We start from the raw sequence: 17,458 nt of genomic DNA on the forward strand, positions 1-17,458 counted from the left end.
TGTAGGTGGTGGAGGGGGTAATTATTTGTGGAAGGGATGCCACTCAAATGGACTGTCTTGCTTACTGGTGCTAAGCTTCTTGAATGTGTCTGAAGCTACACTCATCCAGGCAAGAGGAGAATATTGCATCACAATCCTGACTTGAAGATAGTGGATAAGCTTTGGGGAGTCAGGAGGTAAATTACTGGCTGCCAAATTCCTCGCCTCTGACCTGCCCTTGTAGCCACAGTATTTATATGGTAAGTCCAGTTCAATTTCTGGTCAATGGTAAGCTCCAGGATGTTGGTGATAGGAGAGTCAGTGATGGTAATGCCATTGAATGTTAAAGGGTGATGGTTAGATTCTCTTTTGTTGAAAATGGCCATTTCCTGGCACTTGAATGTTACTTGCCATTTATTAGCCCAAGCCTGCATACTGCCCAGGTCTTGCTGCATTTGGACATGGCCTGCTTCAAAATCTGAAGATGGTGTTGAATGTTGTGCAAACATTGGAGAATATCCCCACTTCTGACCTTTTGATGGAAGGAAGAGTCTGACCAGCAAAGGGCTTTGCCACCAATTTCCATTGATCCAGTTTTACCAAGGCTGCTTAATGTCACACTGGGTCAAATGCAGCCTTGATATCAAAGGCAATCACTCACACCTTAAAGGGTTAGCTTTCTTTGGTGTGGTCAGTGATATAGATGTTTATTTTTATAAGAGATTAATCACTTGGGGAGATTTAAACTTTGAATGGGTTTTCTGAATGGGAATTTTATTCATTATCACGTGTGTAAGTCTGAGAGCTGTGTTAGATCATTAGAAGTTTATTTTTTCACCTTGAGTTCTGCCCATGGTGGATACTGAGTGAGTAGCTATGGAATTGGCATTGGGATGGGAGGTCCTATGAGCTGGGTGAGGTGTATGAGTTGGTACTCACCTTGCATGGTGAGTGTGAGGGGCATGGTCATGTACGGTGAGCAAGCGTTGACTTCGAGCATGCATGCAGGATTTGAGGGGTTGTGGAGTGGGTGGAGTGTTGAAGGCATGTGAAGGTTGAGGTCTAGGTGTTAGACAGCTAAACAACTTCTAAAACACTGGGGAAAAGTCCCAGGAAATCAAGGTGGGCATTCTAACCAGTTAACATTTATACTTGCCTGCTCCTATGGCCACCTATACTGTGCTTCCATGTTTAAAGTCTGACAACACCAGGTTTTAGTCCAACCTATTTATTTGATAATATTCTCACAAGCTTTCGAGGGGTTACCCTCTTCGTCACCTGACGAAGAGGGTAACCCCTCGAAAGCTTGTGAGAATATTATCAAATAAATAGGTTGGACTAAAACCTGGTGTTGTCAGACTTTTTACTGTGTTTACGCCAGTCCAACGCCGGCATACCCACATCATGACTTCCATGTTTAGCAGACCTGACTCCACCCCAACCCAGAACAAAAGTTGTACACATTAGGTCACATTTACTGAGACAGGTTTTATGCATCAGAAAATTTCCTAACTGAACTACCTTCCTCAGTACCAAAATGCAGCCCAAAAAGATTGGTTATGTTAGAGCGTGTCTTAAAAAGAATTCAGATTCTGTGATTTCAATTTGTTTATCAAGTAATCACATTTATTGTTGATTTCAGTTACAGGCAACCCTTAAAAAAAATCAAGCAGCCTCGTTGAAAGAAAGATTGATCATAAAATTATAATCATATTTTTAATAGTTGGATAAGGTTCATTTCAGATAAATGCATAATTCTAACTGAAGTGAATAATTTCAATATATTGATTACTTTCAATCATTCTTATTTGATATGATAAAGGCCCATCTATTTAATGTCACTTTCAAATGCTCTACACTTATCCATTTTTAATGGTCAATGTGCTAAATATATCAAATGTAATACTGGATTTAATTCCCTAAAAGCAATAGATTTAAGAATTCTCTTTTGTACAATAAAACAGTTTTACTAATATTTTATGTTGCTTTTCTTAGGTTCAATTACTGAATGATTCAGTGTCCTGAAACTAACAGCTGGAAATTGACCATTTCTATTCCCAATAAATACAGTGAAACAGGACAGCATGGTGGCACAGTGATTAGCACTGCTGTCTCACAACGCCAGGAATCCAGGTTCAATTCCAGCCTCAGGTCACTGTCTGTGTGGAGTTTGCACGTTCTCCCCATGTCTGTGTGGGTTTTCTCGGGGTGCTCCAATTTCTTCCCACAAGCCAAACTTGTGCTGGTTAGGTTGATTGGCCAGGCTAAATTGCATGTAGTGTCAGGGGGATTAGCAGGGTGACCTCCTTCTGTAACGTAGGGATTCTATGAGTCCATGATTTTATGAATAGAATTCCAAACAATATCTTGATCTCTAATTACTCTTTTCTCACAAACTAGTTATATTTTAACAACATGCAACTCCGTATTACAATTAAGATTCATTGCTTCCTGTTTTCCAACAGTATTGAAGATTTTTCTTTATAATTTTGGACTCTGCTCTGTACTAACTCTAGAAGGGATCCTGTTTCAAACGACTTTCAATTTAAAAAGTCTGGAAATAAAAATGTCATATTAGCATAAGTGACCATGAAACTTATTTGTCATATAAACCCAAATGATTCATTAATCCTTTCCCTTTAGAAAAGTAAACTTTCCATCTTTACCCAATTTGGCCTACATGTGAATCCAATCCCACACCAATCTGATTGACTCTTATTTTTTCCCAGAAGTGCCTAGCAATTCTTTCAGTTGCATCAAACCTAGGAAACTAGGGACTGAACATAAATGTCAGACTTGCCAATGATGCTCACATGCTGAGCACAATTATTTTTTAAATAACTTTAATACCGTATCATGTATACTCCAGCAACACTGCCAGTTCAGGTTTGCAAAGTGTTCTGGGAAATCGTTTGGTTCTCTGAGATACTTTATGTAAATTTACCTGGTGCCAATGTCAATATGTTGCAGCAGAGTGAGTACTGTGCATTTGTGTGTATGTATGTGAAGAACTTGGAAATCTGACAATCCGAATTACAGCCAGGGAGTATAAGCACTGCGTGCAGTGGATGCTGCAATCTAAAAGTCTACGATGGGAGAATCCAGATTTTATTCTTCACACCTTTTTAGTTTGGTGTTCTGAGTTTCACCACTATTAAAAGGCAATGAGAAGTGAATAAATATTTCCCAAAGAAAGGGGGAAAATTCGAGGAATATATTATCACTAGTTCACTACTGTGCACAGGTGGTGTCAAAGTATGGTTGGTAAGGGCCTGAGTTTAAGTTGACATGTAGCCTCTTAACTACAGAAAATATATAAAGCAGGAATCTCAGAAGAAAATCAAAGGAAAGCACCATGGGCTAATATTCAAACAAATTAAAATTTATGTATTAATAAAATAGATAAAGCTTTGTATTATCAGAGATGCTTTTAAGTGTCAGCCATGTACCAATAAACTTATGCAGGCCGTCATATTATTGGTCAACAATTTATCTAGAGGACCCAGAAGGGTTTCTATATTATGGAGTAGCATGAATAATAACATGCTTTTGAACAATGTGAGAACGATTAACTTAATGAAAATCCTAAATGATTGCAAAGATTTGGAGAAATGCCAATCCTGCAGGAAGACAATAAATGTAATTGTACACTCATGACACTGTCAATTAATTCATATAAAGGCCAATCACAGTACTCTAAGGCAAGCAATCATTCACATGTCACATAACATCATCTTTCCCTTGATGGAAAAATGGAAAATGTATCAAAAATGATGCTTCAAATATCAGATTAATCTTGAACACTCACTACATACCGCAACATTACTTTCATGACCTTGCCTTGCACCTGGACTTTGAATTAATCACCGTTTCTATCTTTCTTTTGTGTAGAATACCCAACGGTACTTTTATAAAAGTCAGAACTGCTGAATGGAATGATGAACAAAGAAGAAATTTTGTCATCAAAAGTGACAGATTTGATTGGCTAATATTTTTCCACCTAAGTTTGACAATAATGTATCAACCTACTAGCAACTAAGAGTTGAAGCACACTCACTTCTGAACTACCATCTTACAGCCAAAACTTTTCTTTTTTTTTGTCCCTAATTTATGCAGATCATGAGAAGCTTTGTGACATTATGTCTGGACAATTCACTTACATCTGGAATCTTTGCAAAATTATTCAGTAACAATTTTCTATTACTTGCTTTTCTCACACTGTGCATACAGTAACAAGCAGTTAAACTTTTGACAGCCAATTATTTTACTTGTTTGGCCACTGGAGGCTTGACATCGGAATGTGTGAATTTCCTGAAAATAATATTCAAAATATGAGGCAATTTATTTGTTTATAAGGACTGACATATCACTAGGATCTCACGAGTGGTTGAAATACGATCAAGCAAAGGAGACGCTGGTAACACAATAACATACTTGTGAAAACCAAAGACTTTTATTTTCTAAATAGAAATTACAGACTCATGAAAATGCTACAAAGGTACAGTCACACAGTGAAACACTGTTTTTTTTACCATTCTGCAGAAGAATCATGGTTAAATTTTACCAAGTGCTGCTTGCTCTAAATACATTATGCATTCTTATGACAGTTTTTGACAATAGGACACAATAATCAGATTAGGACTTGTCAATGGATTTGCTCAATTGGCATAGCCTTTTGTAATTGATTAATTTACTGTTCTAGGAGTCACACCAGAGTGTGTACTCAGTGCGTTATGACAGCATTGGGAAAAAATGACCGTGAATATAAACTAATGGCAATGGGATAAGTTGTGCTTTCACGTATGAAAGATGGCGGATGTTCAGTTTAACCACAATATTGCAGATATAGTCTGTATAGTCTTGGTTACTGAACAGTGTGGGTATCATCTGTTCTAGAAAATTGTCCTCCTTTTAAGTTTAATAATACTTGTAGATTCAACAAATAGTAATTTTGCAAACACTTCATGCAGCGGTTTTCCAAATTGGGGCGGCACAGTAACACAATGGTTAGCACTGCTGCATCAGAGCGCCAAGGACCCAGGTTCAATTTCTGGCTCACTGTGTGGATTTTGCTTTATTCCCTTGTCTGCATGGGCATTCTCCAGGTGCTCTGGATTTCTCCCATATTCTGAAAGACAAGCTGGTTTGGTGAATTGAACTGAACAGGTGCCAGGCTGTGGCGACTAGGGGAATTTCACAGTAACTTCATTACAGTGTTAATGTAAGCCTTACTTGTGACTAATAAATAAACTTTAACTTTTTAAATTTATCAAAAGATCTGACTTGGTCAGAATCTTGCTTCTTCTAACCTTACTCTTCAAAGCATCTTCATTAGTTACATGACCTGGACTACGTATCCTATTTAGCCTGTCACAGTAATTTCACTGCTGTGTTAATATAAGCCTACTTATGCCACTAACAAAAATAAACTAAATGTTGTCTTTAAAGACCACATATTGTATTCTTGTGCCTTTTTTATTTAATGTTAAGTGTCTTTTTTTCCCCAATCAGAGATGCAAACAACAACCTCGCACTGCCAAAACTCTCTTGGAGAGCCATTTGCTCCAAATTAGCCAGATCTTCTCGATGATCTAAGCATTAAAAGTGGTTTTTTTGATAAGGACATTAAACACAGGTTTCATCTTCCTTCTTGTAAAGGGTCCCTTGACACTCTGTAAACAAAAGCAAGGAAACCCTTCCCAGTATCCTGGGTGATATTTAACCCTCAACCAACATCAGTAAAATAGATTATCTGGTCATTATTTCATTACTGTTTGGGGACTGTGTTCATGTGCAAATTGGCTGCCACATTACCAAAATTACAACAGTGAAGACATGTCAGAAGCACTTCATTGGTTGGAAAGCACTTTGGAACACCCTGAGGTTGTGAATACATCATGTATAGTCAACATATAGTATCAACATTGTCCTAGCAATTAACATAAGCCATGGCTTGAGAATAAAGTTTGAAGGCTTTTCATAGAATCCCTACAGTACAGAAGGAGGTCATTTGGCCCATTGAGTCTGTACTGACAGCAATCCCACCCTGGCACTATTCCCATTACCCTCATTTTACCCTGCTCATCCCCCTGGCACTGGGGTCAATATGGCATGGCCAATCAACCTAACCCACACGTTGTTAGACTGTGGGAGGAAACTGGAGGAAACCCACACAGGCACAGGGAGAAAGTGCAAATGCCCCACACAGTGACTCGAGGCTGGAATTGAACCCAGGTCCCTGGCCTTGTGAAGCAGTAGTGCTAACCACTGTGTCACCATGCCACCCACCGTTTTTCTCTCTTAAAGACTTAGAAGTCACCAATCTTTTCTTGCCACTTTTGAATCCCAATGTACTTCAGTTATATATTTTTCATAAACTACTCCTGTCCATCACACAAACTCTGCATTTCATATTTCTTAGCCATCTGCTTGGTAGGAAGTCTCCTTGAGTGATGAAACAGCAATAGCGGCAGCTGTTGGTTAGAAAGCTGTAATGCTGTTTTTCTAGCTGCTGTAGAATATGCGCTGATGAGTGATTGTGTGAAAAAAGACAAGGAATGGGAAAAGTTATTTTTAATTTTAAAAATATTTGAAGTCACAGTTTTAACCCAAATATTAAATATGTATCTTTAAATAAGAAATGAATTTTTTGAACTTTAAACATATAAATAATGTCCAGTTTTTAACATCGAGAGAGATTTTACATAGACATGAGTTACTTGTTACCTTCCACTAAAATGTTGCATAAAACATTAATGGAAACATCTGGTCAATCCAAAGCTTTGGTTTATCTCCAAAACTAAGATTACAGTTCACGGAGTCAGAATTAAACAGAAAGTGGAATGGGATGGTGAGGTGAGTATTTAACGCCACAGTTTCTGCAGCTTGGAATTACTGCATGTAGATATGCAGCATTTAACATGATAGGGTGGGATCCTGGAGTTTGCAGCACTGCTGAGAGATACTGACGTTTTCAACACCGAGCATGGTTCAGGTCTTCAGCATAAGCTGGAAGGAGAGGCTGTGTGTTGGAGTTCCGTAACACCTTGGGTCTTGAAGTTTGCTCAGTGTTGTGTAGATAGTTTTTGTAGCATGTTAGGGGAATCAGAAAGTTCAGCAGGAATAGAGAAGTATCAGTGTCTTGGCAACATTGAGGTAGTTGTTTTGGGGTTTGGCAGCACTGATATGAAAATCTTGTGTTTTAGTAAACTTACAGAAAAGATGCTCAGCTTTTGGCAACATTGTGGAAAACATTTATTAACCAGGAATGCGAATGTTACATTTGGCTAATTTCATTCCAGAATTGGGCTTTTGGGTCCAACAACATCAGTGGAGGAAAGTCCAACACTGTAGCAGGCTAAGGATAGACATAACACTGTCGGAGAATTCAGAAGGATGGTTGCCATGAACAATGGAATTATCCACCCAAGCACCCATCTTCTGCCTTTCAGGCCTCACAGTATCCTTCTCTCCACCTTCATCCCTTCTGCTTTCCCTCTCTGCATATTTCAACACCACCTTCTCCCAAACATTATAAACCCTCCATCCCTCATCTCTTTCTCCCACCTTTAAAACTCCTCTCCAACTCCTCCTTATCTATCTCTTTTCCAAAGCCTGTTTCTGATCAATGGTGGAGGATCAGCAGAGCAGCGGTGTGAGGTTGCTACACAGTGATTCAAGCTCTGCTAGCAATGAGGGGAATCTGTGATTTGTCTGAACTGGAGTTGAAGGCTGAGTAGATGTTATATGAGGAAGGTGATGGTCTAATGGGTATTTTTGTGGACTATTAATCTGGAAGTTAGCTAATGTTCTGGGGACCTGGGTTTGAATCCTGCCATGGCAGATAGTGGAATTTGAATTCAATAAAAAAAATCTCAAATGATGATGATCGTGAAACCATTATCGATTGTTAGAAAAAAACCATCTGGTTCACTGATGTCCTTTAGGGAAGGAAATCTGCCTCCTTACCTGGTCTAGCCTACATGTGACTCCAGAGTCACGGCAATGTGGTTGACTCTCAACTGCCCTTGGGCAACTAGGGATGGGTACTAAATGCTGGCCAGCCAGCAACACCCATGAAAGATTTTTTAAAAAAGACAGCAGGGAGTGGGTATGGTGGAGGAATGGTGGCTTAGGAAGCCAGAGAACCATTATTCCATTCTACCCTGATCATAATTCACTCACAACCACTGTCAAACAGGGATCCTTCATCATGGCCTCCTTTTCAGTCTCTTGCCTCTGTTGAGAGGCAATTTGACATGTTGTTTGAAACATAGTTGTAGTTCAACTCAAGCTGCTGGGAGGATTCTGGAGTGCTACAGTGCCACCACCGATTGAAAGATATAATTGCAACATGACGAGCTTACCTAGGAATCTCCGTTACAAGTATAGACAATGGGAATTTATAATATAAAAACAATGTGACAACAGTATGTTAGAAGTTTGTAGATAAAAAATCTACAGTGATGCAACTTTAAAAATATTATTGATAGATGAAACTATTATGTTTTATTACAACAAACTTAAAAACCTAGGATTTTTGTAAATTAATTAAATTGTTTTTATGTTCAGGTTAAACAACCAAAAATAGCAGTGCAGCCAAATCTTTGCAAGAAAAACATTGATTGTACTTGCAATCTTCAAGAAATTGATTTAGGTATTTGTTAATAAAAACAAAGATTATTTAATCAATTTGAATTACATTGTAATGTGACAAAGCTACTTAATTCTTTCAACAATGCATAATGCCTGCTAATAGTAAAAGGGAAAGGAAGAAGGAAGGTTGGATAGCATCATTAGTTCTATTTCTGGGACCTGGAATTCAGGCCAGATATATAGGATTAACATTTTCTTTTTGATTGTAGTTAAAGATCTTTGGAAAAATTAGTTCAGATATACTTAACCAACATTCCAATGGCACATCTATAGCTCAAATGCCTGACACAAATTTGATAGTGTCCCTCCAAGAGATATGCTGGTGCAGGAGCCATTCAGAGATTATGCACGTGGAAGACATTCACCACTTTGGTTACCATAACTACATTTTTTAAAATTGAGGTTTTTTAATAAGATACTGGATTTTAAAGTGGGGCAGCACGGTAGCACAGTGGCTAGCACTGCTGCTTCACAGCTCCAGGGACCTGAGTTTGAATCCCGGCTCAGGTCACTGTCTGTGTGGAGTTTGCATATTCTCCCTGTGTCTGCATAAGCTTCCTCCGGGTGCTCCGGTTTCCTCCCACAGTCCAAAGATGTGCGGGCTAGGTTGATTGGGCATTCTAAATTGCCCCTTAGTGTGCCAGGATGCGTAGGTTAGAGGGATAAGTGGGTAAAATATGCAGGGATATGGGAATAAGGCCTGGGTGGGATTGTGGTTAGTGCAGACTTGATGGGCTGAATGGCCTCTTTCTACACTATAGGATTCTATGATTCTTTTATACAAAAATATCTGAAATTAGAGTGTAAATACTGTGAACAGCAGTTGCAATTTTGTCTTATGTGTTCTGCAGTCATCTGAGAGGCAGAAAGTGCAAATGATAGATGAAGCCAGACCCGCACCTTAGGCAGTGAAAATGCTAACTTTATCGTTGATGATGCAGAATGTGGGCGGGAGCATGTGCTCAGTGTGAAGACTGAGTTTGTGAAGAGTTAAAGGAGGCTAGGAGATTTGGCTAGTTTGGAGCTACAGGAAGAAATCTACAAAGCAACCCTCAGTGAGAAATAGTTCTGGGATTAGAGATTACCTGGCCAGGAAAGTAAAGGTATGCAATTAGTGGAAGCTGGTTACAGGTGCAAACTTTTGGCAATAAGGACTGTAATTCCATGGAGAGTGCAATCTCTGATGTATAAAAATAAACCACTTACTTATATAGTTTAAAGTATAAATTGCTGACCAAGAAAATAGTGTTTTGTCTATGGTGTTATTAGCCAGTTGATGCAGTAGAAGTTTTAAAATGTGCAGTCTTGATATTCTTTCAGCCATTAACTGGAAGTTCAGATTTGTCTTTAAGTGTTATAGGTCTCTACGGAGATCATAACAAGTCTAGTACCATAATCAGAGATATTGACTTGAAGGATGTACTGATCGAAACAATAGCCGCGATTCTCCCAAAAACCCTGAATTGTTGGGAAACTAAATCCCAACTGTTTTGTCACTTCAGCTTCTCACCCAAATCTCTGCACTCTGTGCACTGCAGAGGTCACAACCGGGAATCTCATCAAAAACCCAGGGGTTCAGGGTCTATTTGCGCCAGAGTCTGACAGTTCTGGAACTCTGTGCATACGCAGTGGTCTCGATCTATCAGTCTCCCCATTTGCTGGCCAGCGATTGAGCTGGCCATCTCCGGAACCCCACAGTGCTGCCCTGCCAGTCCCTCCAGTGGCCCAATTGAGGCCCCCGGAACAATTTCTAGGCCAGCCCTGACCTACCTCTGGTCCTGGAATGTCCCGGAGTACAGCCCATCCCTCCAGCAGTGGCGATTTCCCCCAACCCCTTCACCCTGGCAGCCCGCCTCAATCCCTGCCCTCCCTCCATTCCAGACCAATCCTGTCTGCAGAATGGCAGCGGGACCCCACACCCCCACTGATCGCCCCATAGGCCCCGCCCACAATAGACCCCACCCCCGATGCCCAGTGGATAGTGCCATGGTTTCCCCCTGGGCATGGGCACTTTGCCCCTTCAGTGTGCTGGGGCACAGGCTGGCACTGCCAGGGTGCCCATGCCCGGGGGCACAATCCCTCTGTTGCCCAATCCCCTGGTGGAGGGTTCTGACATCCCCCCTTCGTTCTAGCGGCGTCTCCCGCTAGTTCCCCAAACCAAGGGAGTTAGTCTGAACCCCACTGGAATGAAGTACTCTTGGCAGAGTGGGAGATTCAATCAGGATCAGAAAGTTCCCAATAATTAGATTAAACAACATTTAAAACATATTTTAAAGAGATTCAACTGACTTACCTACCTTCTTGCCAGTTTCCAGCATGGTCTGACCGGTGACTGTTGGCCGACTGTGGGAGATGCACTGCGTTCCCGGTGCACACGCAAGTCCCGGAACAAGGGCGGCGACGCGCCTCTGCCACTGCGACTCGCCAGAAAAGTTGCGCGTCGTGATGGGAGAATCACGGCCAGTATGTGGCACTACTGTAACGGATGGGAATTTCCAGCCATTCCTGCCAGCAGAATCTTATGGTCCCACTGGTGGAGAGTACACACCTCAAACCCCATTGATAGCAGCAGGACTGGAAGATCCCACCGCCAGCCAATGGTGGGCTGCCTCTGCCACCACAAAATATGCTACTGTGAGGGGAGGGGAGTAGGGAGTTAGAAAATCATGCCCGCTGTGTGAGTCTGAGATTAACGTTAACATAGAATGATGTAGAGCTGTGGTGCTGAGTAATACTATTGTTTCCACATTGCTCTCTAGTTAGTCAGTTTGGTCTCAGCGTGCTTACCCATTTAAGTAGAGTTCTGCTTCAGACTTTGAAATGCTGGCTATGATTCTTAGGAGTAGAGAAAGACGGATAAGAACTGGCTGCACTAAAATTTAGAAAGTTTATCTTGCACGAGTTATACTTGCATTGCAAAGGTCAAAACGGCATGAAAGTATTTCTTCCAAGTGGTCTTGTGTACTTGTTAAAGTTAACATTTGGTCAAGTTGGTATTGTTACTCCACATTTATACTACATTTTTGCAGTAAAACTGGGCCATTGTCCCAATTCCATAACAAAATAGTCACTGATTTATTTTCTCACACAGAAGCCATTTATTGAATAAAGTCAGAAAACTTCAGAGAAGATGTCAGCATTGTTTTGAAGCTTCTAACCGGTTACTTTTAAAATAGGTTCTAAAGGCAAATCTGTCTCTAGCTTATTTTTCATAAAAGATCTCTTCTCATAAACATGTTACTGTACACATAAAAGGAAACACCCATTAACTTTGTCATCACTTCATATCACAATAACAAAAAATGCTAAGGAAGGCTGCACAGGAAAGGCAACAGTTTAAGTTATTAAACAAAAGAAAAGATATAAGTATAAATGCCAAAACAGACACTGAGCCACACCTTGTCAATAAGTCAGCTCACAATCGAAGGAAGAGCAATTACCAAAGGAATTATTCTTACAATTTTAGATAGGTGGATTTATTTTCTAAAAAAAACAATAGAGCATGATTGTTGACTTTGTTCAGAATTTTGAATTCTGCTGTTATACTAATTTTGTAACTTTGCAACTTACAAAGTCACTTCCTGCTGCAAAACAGGCAGTGCTTTACAGTGAAATCTGCTAAACTAATTTTCATTAAGAATTTATAAACCAATATAGATAATGATCACCTCGCATGTATGAATTTAAGTTGTTTAACACAGGGATGCTTGCTGTGGAATTAAAAAGCAAATCAATCAAGCTTTGTAGAAATAGAAGAGGTGACTTAAACTCCTCCTGCGCAGCTGGGTGACTTGCCCAGATCCTGCTATCTTGTATTCTAAACTCCTCTTCTCCCACACAGCGAGGACAGTGATATAAAGCTGGTGAAATCTTCCTTTAAACTTCGGCCCAGTGATGTCATCGAGCCCTGACAGAAATTTAACTGTGGCCTGAGTAAAGATGCGGGGTGGGGGGATAGGGGACAGGGACTCACTGGCTTCTTGCAGTAGAAAACAGCACACCATTTGCCAGCAGCGAGATCTTCTGGTCATTGGGAATTCCAATTGACTCCGCCCCACGCCATGGGGAAACCCACACTGGGGATATACTGTCGGTGGGACCAGAAGATTCAGCTGGTGTGAGCAGTCAGAGAATTCAGGCCTTTTGCTCCTGATGCAAGGACAGAAAGAGGACCAGAACCAGAAAATTACATTTTAAAAGTGTTTTTTTTTTCAGTTTTACTGTCTTCCAGCATAAATGCTTACAATGGCACCATAAGGCTTTCGCTTCCAAGGCATCTATTCCCACTTCTCTCCTCTGGAATGTTTCCTTCATGGATTCTTGGATGTGCCTCCTTTTGGTGCTGCAAATGGCCTTAGACAACCCAAATATTTGGTGTCCCACTCCATCCAGCTACTACTTCCCCTTGTTTTGAACAGATATTAGTCTGGTGGCAAGCAGGTGAAGTTTAGGAGTTAAAATCACATGGGATTGATACCCATGTAGCTACGTTTGTCATAGAAGAGTGCTCAACAGAATTCCTCTTATCCGAGGAAGTAACCATGCAGAGAATTCCACAATTAATTGCAAAGTATTTGAGGAGTTCTAACTTTGTCATTTGGAAGGCTGTCTCAGCATCTCATCAGCTTCTGCAATCGAGCTCCCAAACCTTATTCACAAATCAGACTGCTCCGCCTGTAAAGTTTTGTGGGCCAAAAGGCCTGTTTGAGCTGTAGTGTTCTACGTTTGTGCTGTAGTATTTTGCATCTGTCAGCAGTCCCACCATTATTTCATTTCATTCCACTTCAGATGAATTCAGGTACCTTAAGTTGCCAGAAATGCACACTTGACGTGTGACTCTTGACACCAAGGTGTGACATGACCATTGAATCAACAAATTACAGCAGAAAGAAAAGACAACAAGCAAAAACAACAATCCAACATCATTTCCTGGTGAACTATTTTGCATAAATTTTGAAATCCAACCAGCAAAAGCATTTCTGTGCCATGTTTCCAATGAACTCAGACACCCAACCCAAATTACATCATGATCCAGACATACACATCAAATTCATCTCCTGAAGAAATGTGGTCCAAAAGCAACAAATACTTTTCATAAAATCCAGTCAGGCTTTGCTTCATTGTTAAAGAACATTTCCCTCTGAAAATGCTTCTTTCTTCATCGAAGTGGTATTGGCTTTGACTTGTGTTTCATGAAAATGACAATCTCATATAGGGAATGCAAAATATAATCGCGATGTACCTGCATTTTCAGGAAAATGGCTGCCATCTTGGGCATCTATACCACACACACAGACTTATGTTGTAGTCCAGATCAGATGCCATTTTGGGTAATGTGGGTACAGGAGCATGTACTGAAGGAATGCCCTGACCTCAGTTAACTTGTGTCACTGATTTGACTCTAATGGTATCATTTTCTATGTCAAAGCTCCAAATAATGTCCACTCTTTGGCCCAGATTTTCTGCTGCCATTTGCAATGGAGGGGAGGGGGTTCAGTGATGGGTGCAAAAAATAGAATCAGTGAACACGTTATTGAATGGTGGAGCGGGCTCGCAGGGCTGAAAAGCTTATTCCATGCTTCTAATTCATATGTTTGTATGGCTGAGCACCAGGAAACACAACCTCAATTTTCCACTCACCAAAGTCTCCACACCTTACCTTACCTCTGTCACAGGACAACACAGAATCCTCTTGGCCACAATTCTGAGATGAAGCCACCATATTCCAAAACAAATCTATAAATCAAACCTTCCAATACTCTGTGCAAAAGTCACCTAACCACACCTGTGCATTCCCTTTGTGTATATGTCTTTCTTGTGTCTTTGTCTAGTGATCCTTTGCACTGGAACTTCCACATGGCTGATCGAAGGCTGTTGGCTTTCAGGATGACCTCCATGCGCTCTGGCCCTCAAAGGCCTAGCTTCAGACTGTCATGATAGGTTTGGCAGCATTCTGGACAAGATAGCTGGGAGGCGTCAGCAAGGTTACTGACGAGCAGGAGTGGGAGAATTGTTGTCATCCTGAAGAGACTTGTGTACAGTTCAGGGATTTTAGGAAGGATGTGAAAGCATTGGAGAAAATGCAGAGAAAATTTATAAGAATGGCTCAAGGTTGAGGATCTTCAGTTGTATAGACGGATGCACAAATTAGGACTGTTCAGAGGAGATCCTGTGGATGTATTAAGAATCATGAGTGGTTTGGCAGAGTCAACAGGGAAAACTATTCACATTAGTGGAATGTTTATGAACAAGAGGGCATAAATTTATGATAATTGGCAAAGGAAGCCAATGGTGAGATGAGAAAAGAAACTTAGCCGGCAACTGGTTATGATCTCGAATGCACTGCCCGAGACTTTGTTTGGAGGAGGCTCAATCAAGCATTCATGAGGGAATTGGATTATTATCTGAAAAGCAAGGATGTACAAGGCTGAGGGAGAAACCAGGGGAGTGGCAGCAGATGAATTATTCCTTTTAGGAGCCAGCAGAGATACAATTGCCTGCATGGCCTCCATCTGTGCTGTAACCATTCTATATTCCGTGATTCCTAGATTATTTTCCTTTCTCTTCTGCGTCTTGCTCCTAGCTCCTACACCACCGCTCGGCAGTTCTTGAGAAGGAGAAGGACACAAGCATAGGTGCATGCTTTCACAAGAGGTGCACGCTTTCATATCCCTCAGAAGCAATTGTGGACTGAGGGAGAAATAAAGAAGCTTTGCTTCTTCCTATTGTATACTGAAATGAAAAGTACAATAATTAACATAAAAGAAGCAATATATTCTGAAGTGACTAGGTCAATGTTTAAATTTGAGAGAGATTCTGAACAAAAATCCTAAAGTTGAATTTTGTATTGAGTAGAAGCTTACAGTCACACTAGGCACTGTTGTAGAATCATAGTCATACAGATATATAGCACAGAAACAGCTCTTTGGCCCATTGTGTCTGCACCAGTCAAAGATAAACCACCCAACTATTCTAATTCCATTTCCAGCACTTGGCCCACAGCCTTGTATGCCTTGGCATCGCAAATGTGCATCTTCTTAAATGTCATGAGGGTCTCTGTTTCAACCACTCTTTCAGGCAATGAGCTCCAGACTCTCACCACTCTTTGAGTGAAAATGTTTTTCATCCTATCATCCCCAAACCTCCTGCCCCTTACATCAAATTTGTAGCCTTTGGTCATTGATCCCTCCATCAAGGGGAAAAGTTTCTTCCTGTTTACTCTCTCGATGTCCTTCATTATTGTACACATCTCAATCATAGCCCCTCTAAAATTGTAGATACAATTTAAAGAAAAATAGGTGTATACGTGTTAAGTCTTAAGTTTTATATTTTGCAGTTTTCAAAATAAAAAAATGTCCTAGATTTAGGTTCTAATCAGCCATATATTGAGGGAAGAAATTGCTATAATCTGTGTTGATTTCAGGTAACATTTGGAAGATCTTATAATTTGTATGATTTGCATTCATTATTAATGTGTTGAATAATTGAGTTAAAAGCGGTGTTTGAACTTAAAAGAATTAAGTTGATGAAAAACATGTAGACATAATGTAATTTATATGCTTTAGCCTTCATAATGCAGAACATAAATATAGATTTTACCATAAGACCAAGAAATGTTCGATATATATTTACAACTTTCAGTTTTTTTGAGAAAATGTATATTCAAAGTTTAGTTCGACAGTCTGTTCATTTGGTTTTCTAACTGATAGAGCCACCCTAGCTTCAACTTCTGTGGCTGAATGGTGCACTTGTTTTAACTACACCTTATGACTTCCTTCGCTACAAAATACAGAGCAAGTTTGGATGTTAAACAAACAATAAGTGCACTGTCAAACAGTATACAGAAACTTTCAGCTTCTGCACTTGCACAGATTCAGTACCTGGCAGCACACCAATCATTCAGTGGCTACTGCACTTCATGTTATTAAAACATTCTATTTGTTCCCAAAGCTCTATTCCAATCCTTTGACAGTAACACAGAAATTACTGCATTGTAGACAAACCACTGACCCTTGCCTCTGATGTTTAGTATATTCTGCAGCTACCTGCGCTCAGATCTCATTGTGCTTTAAAAAATACATGAAAAGCCGTGCTCCCAATTTTCTAAGTCTTACAGTATCAAGTTCCATTTAAGATATTGCTTCATTTCCTAATTTTGACCATATCAGATTCGTATGTCTGGCAATTGAACAATTTATTTTGAAAGGTTTGCATTGGTAAGTGCATTTTATTTATCGTTGCTGAATATTCTTTCTATGGAATCGTAGTTACGCATAGATCACCATCATTTGTTTTTTTGACTCTGATACCCAAACAGGCATCGGAGCATGGCAACTAGGGGATTTTCACAGTCCCTTCATTGCAGTGTTAATGTAAGCCTTACTTGTGACTAATAAATAAACTTTAACTTTAACTGATGTTTTGAGAAACATTGAATTATTGTCTTAACCACATTTGATTTTGACAAGCTTCTGAAATGGCATGTATACTGCTACAGTCCCACAAGGTGTGAAACTTAAAACTCACAGCATAAACTTGTGACTACATTCAGTATGACTTCAGATGAAATGCAAGGCAACTCAAGGCTGGATTTCTAGCTGCCCAAAACTGATATCGAAGCTAATCAGTGTCCAAATAAATGTCATTATATAAATGATAGACTGGACTTTGATGCATACTCCCAAAGAGCCCCACAAAGTTATTAAGAATGAATTAGAGCACTCATAAAATGGAATTTGAAAGTAGCCATGACAAATTCCATTTTTTAACAAAAGCATATGTGTAATATTAGATTACGTGAGTCAATATATGGCCAAGTTCAGAC

Source organism: Carcharhinus amblyrhynchos, chromosome 17, assembly GCF_965287045.1.
Source record: "Carcharhinus amblyrhynchos chromosome 17, sCarAmb.v2.hapA, whole genome shotgun sequence".
NCBI lineage: Eukaryota > Metazoa > Chordata > Chondrichthyes > Carcharhiniformes > Carcharhinidae > Carcharhinus > Carcharhinus amblyrhynchos.